This window comes from Teleopsis dalmanni, chromosome X, assembly GCF_002237135.1.
Source record: "Teleopsis dalmanni isolate 2A chromosome X, ASM223713v2, whole genome shotgun sequence".
NCBI classification, from domain to species: Eukaryota; Metazoa; Arthropoda; class Insecta; order Diptera; family Diopsidae; genus Teleopsis; species Teleopsis dalmanni.
This window is the reverse complement of record NC_051848.1, coordinates 56138430-56143754: the sequence shown is the minus strand read 5'-3', so window position 1 is coordinate 56143754 and position 5325 is coordinate 56138430.

Here is a 5325-nt window from a genome sequence, read left to right as displayed (position 1 = left end):
TCTTAATCTCTGAATTAAGAGCAGAAGTGTCGTCTCTTAGAGCTCAGATGGACTCACTCATGCAGGCGCACTCTTCTACTCTTCTCCTCTGGGAAAATTGGCGAGTTCGAGAAGCTGGAGGCGCATCTGCTGTTAAATGAAGAAATGAGGGAAACATTGGTAAGAAAGCTTATTGAGGAAATACGGAATGGACGAAAAATCTCGAGCGGCATCACTCCTTTTATAAAGCTCGAAAAGTTATCAACAAGCAAGTACAAAGCTTCAAGACTTATACAAGCAAGGCACCCATTATCTTACTTGGCTTCTGGGCGCTGCGTCAAACCACTTAAGCGAAGTTTTAAGTACGATATCCATATCGGCAAAGTAACTTGCCGACAAACTTGAAAGGAGATATATGTACTATACTGAGGAAGACCATACTACCTTCGATGCACATGCCACTGTCGAGGTGCTACAGACTATACCAACGCTGTTATGGACAAATCCAAAAATTACGCAAGCTTTGCAAGAAAACGTTACGCAACAGTGCTCGTTCAAGGCAATGAGAAAGCACCAACGAGGCACCAGAATGTCAGGCGACGTAGATACCGGAATTGGAAACAGCATCATCAATTATTACATTCTACGTCACTCACTACGCCAACTAAACATAAGCTGCGATGACTTCATACTTTTCACAGATCAGCCAATATCTGTCGAGGCCTATATGAGACTACTACGAACATATAACATGGAAACGAAGATGGTAGAAAGTACATGCAATATCCATCGCATTGAGTTTTGTCGTAGCCGTCTTATTTACCATCCTGATGGCCACTTGACTATGACGTTTGATCCGGAGCGCAATAGAACGACGTATGGCGCCACCTATTTACCATTTCTGGCGCCTCAATATACCGTGTATTGCGCAGTAGTACAACATTGCAAATACACCATAAATATAAATTCCCTACACAGTCATAAAATCATTAAAAAAAAACAAAACTGCGGGCTGCGACTCTATTCCAGCGGAAATTTTAAAAGCAAATCCATACCTGCATGTCAACACACTACACCAACTTTTCAAGGAAATTTGGTGAAACTCAATGGTAGCATTAAAATAGTTTTGGCAGGTGCTTGTAGATCATGCGGGGATAGTACTTTTGATTATTCCAATTAAAGAAGGAGTCGTTGGAACAATTTCGATCGTCAGAGAGTGATTATGAGATTATCAGAGGGATTGTAGACAGGAAACAATAGGTTGGGGAGAGTTTTGAACAGTTTTATTTAGACATTCATAATTTAACATTTAAGTTAAGACGGAAAATCTCAATCCTCAAAAAACAATCCTCAACAATTTGGAGAGTTCGAGAAGTTGGAAGCGAATCTGCAGTCAAATGCAGAAATGAGGCAAACATTGGTAAGAAAGCTTTTTATTTTATATTCCATATATTGAAGAAGATGTATTGATATTAAAAAAATAACTAAATTAATTAATTTTAATTTCTATTAAAATTTAATAATTAATATATTACAATTTTTTAAACATTTTCAGATATTCCACCAGAAGATCAACAAGCTGAGGGTGGTCCAGAACCCGCTCTCACTCTTTCAACTCAGTTTGCCAACAATTTGGAGAGTTCGAGAAGTTGGAAGCGAATCTGCAGTCAAATGCAGAAATGAGGGAAATATTGGTAAGAAAGCTTTTTATTTTATATTCCATATATTGAAGAAGATGTATTGATATTAGAAAAATAACTAAATTAATTAATTTTAATTTCAATTAGAATTTAATAATTAATAAATTACAATTTTTTAATCATTTTCAGATATTCCACCAGAAGATCAACAAGCTGAGGGTGGTCCAGAACCCGGTCTCACTCTTTCAACTCAGTTGAAAGAGTCCGAAGAGCGGGATAGGACAGACGAGCGAATTAGAAGGAACTCTCTCTTAATCTCTGAATTAAGAGCAGAAGTGTCGTCTCTTAGAGCTCAGATGGACTCACTCATGCAGGCACTCTTCTACTCTTCTCCTCTGGGAAAATTGGCGAGTTCGAGAAGCTGGAGGCGCATCTGCTGTTAAATGAAGAAATGAGGGAAACATTGGTAAGAAAGCTTTTTATTTTATACACCATACATTGAAGAGGATGTATTGATATTAGAAAAATAACTAAATTAATTAATTTTAATTTCTATTAAAATTTAATAATTAATATATTACAATATTTTTTAATCATTTTCTGATATTCCACCAGAAGATCAACAAGCAGAGGGTGGTCCAGAACCCGCTCTCACTCTTTCAACTCAGTTGAAAGAGTCCGATTAGCGGGATAGGACAGACGAGCGAATTAGAAGGCACTCTCTCTTAATCTCTGAATTAAGAGCAGAAGTGTCGTCTCTTAGAGCTCAGATGGACTCACTCATGCAGGCGCACTCTTCTACTCTTCTCCTCTGGGAAAATTGGCGAGTTCGAGAAGCTGGAGGCGCATCTGCTGTTAAATGAAGAAATGAGGGAAACATTGGTAAGAAAACTTTTTATTTTATATACCATATATTGAAGAAGATGTATTGATATTAGAAAAATAACTAAATTAATTAATTTTAATTTCTATTAAAATTTAATAATTAATATATTACAATATTTTTTAATCATTTTCTGATATTCCACCAGAAGATCAACAAGCTGAGGGTGGTCCAGAACCCGCTCTCACTCTTTCAACTCAGTTGAAAGAGTCCGATTAGCGGGATAGGACAGACGAGCGAATTAGAAGGCACTCTCTCTTAATCTCTGAATTAAGAGCAGAAGTGTCGTCTCTTAGAGCTCAGATGGACTCACTCATGCAGGCGCACTCTTCTACTCTTCTCCTCTGGGAAAATTGGCGAGTTCGAGAAGCTGGAGGCGCACCTGCTGTTAAATGAAGAAATGAGGGAAATATTGGTAAGAAAACTTTTTATTTTATATTCCATATATTGAAGAAGATGTATTGATATTAGAAAAATAACTAAATTCCACCAGAAGACAACAACTGAGAGTGGTCCAGACCCGCTCTCACTCTTTCAACTCAGTTGAAAGAGTCCGAAGAGCGGGATAGGACAGACGAGCGAATTAGAAGGCACTCTCTCTTAATCTCTGAATTAAGAGCAGAAGTGTCTTCTCTTAGAGCTCAGATGGACTCACTCATGCAGGCGCACTCTTCTACTCTTCTCCTCTGGGAAATTTGGCGAGTTCGAGAAGCTGGAGGCGCATCTGCTGTTAAATGAAGAAATGAGGGAAACATTGGTAAGAAAGCTTTTTATTTTATATACCATACATTGAAGAGGATGTATTGATATTAGAAAAATAACTAAATTAATTAATTTTAATTTCTATTAAAATTTAATAATTAATATATTACAATATTTTTTAATCATTTTCTGATATTCCACCAGAAGATCAACAAGCTGAGGGTGGTCCAGAACCCGCTCTCACTCTTTCAACTCAGTTGAAAGAGTCCGATTAGCGGGATAGGACAGACGAGCGAATTAGAAGGCACTCTCTCTTAATCTCTGAATTAAGAGCAGAAGTGTCGTCTCTTAGAGCTCAGATGGACTCACTCATGCAGGCACACTCTTCTACTCTTTTCCTCTGGGAAATGTTAGTGAGTTCGAGAAGCTGGAGGCGCATCTGCTGTTAAATGAAGAAATGAGGGAAACATTGGTAAGAAAACTTTTTTTTTTATATTCCATATATTGAAGAAGATGTATTGATATTAGAAAAATAACTATATTCCACCAGAAGATCAACAAGCTGAGAGTGGTCCAGAACCCGCTCTCACCCTTTCAACTCAGTTGAAAAAGTCCGAAGAGCGGGATAGGACAGACGAGCGAATTAGAAGACACTCTCTCTTAATCTCTGAATTAAGAGCAGAAGTGTCTTCTCTTAGAGCTCAGATGGACTCACTCATGCAGGCGCACTCTTCTACTCTTCTCCTCTGGGAAATTTGGCGAGTTCGAGAAGCTGGAGGCGCATCTGCTGTTAAATGAAGAAATGAGGGAAACATTGGTAAGAAAGCTTTTTATTTTATATACCATATATTGAAGAAGATGTATTGATATTAGAAAAATAACTAAATTAATTAATTTTAATTTCTATTAAAATTTAATAATTAATATATTACAATTTTTTTAACATTTTCTGATTTTCCACCAGAAGATCAACAAGCTGAGGGTGGTCCAGAACCCGCTCTCACTCTTTCAACTCAGTTGAAAGAGTCCGATTAGCGGGATAGGATAGACGAGCGAATTAGAAGGCACTCTCTCTTAATCTCTGAATTAAGAGCAGAAGTGTCTTCTCTTGGAGTTCAGATGGACTCACTCATTCAGGCACACTCTTCTACAAACAACTTGCCAACATTTCCTCTGGGAAATGTTGGCGAGTTCGAGAAGTTGGAGGCGCATCTACAGTCAAATGCAGAAATGAGGGAAACATTGGTAAGAAAGCTTTTTATTTTATATACCATATATTGAAGAAGATGTATTGATATTAGAAAAATAACTAAATAAATTAATTTTAATTTCTATTAAAATTTAATAATTAATATATTACAATTTTTTAATCATTTTCAGATATTCCACCAGAGGATCAACAAGCTGAGGGTGGTCCAGAACCCGCTCTCACTCTTTCAACTCAGTTGAAAGAGTCCGATTAGCGGGATAGAACAGACGAGCGAATTAGAAGGCACTCTCTCTTAATCTCTGAATTAAGAGCAGAAGTGTCTTCTCTTCGAGCTCAGATGAACTCACTCATGCAGGCACACTCTTCTACAAACAACTTGCCAACATTTCCTCTGAGAAATGTTGGAAAGCTCGAGAAGTTGGAAGTGAATCTGCAGTCAAATGCAGAAATGAGGCAAACATTGGTAAGAAAGCTTTTTATTTTATATACCATATATTGATGAAAATGTATTGATATTAGAAAAATAACTAAATTAATTAATTTTAATTTCTATTAAAATATAATAATTAATATATTACAATTTTTTAAACATTTTCAGATATTCCACCAGAAGATCAACAAGCTGAGGGTGGTCCAGAACCCGCTCTCACTCTTTCAACTCAGTTGAAAGAGTCCGATTAGCGGGATAGGACAGACGAGCGAATTAGAAGGCACTCTCTCTTAATCGCTGAATTAAGAGCAGAAGTGTCTTCTCTTACAGCTCAGAGGGACACACTTATGCAGGCGCACGCTTCAACAAACAACTTGCCAACATTTCCTCTGGGAAATGTTGGCGAGTTCGAGAGGCTGGAGGCGCATCTGCTTTTATATGAAGAAATGAGGGAGAAATTGGTAAGAAAGCTTTTTATTTT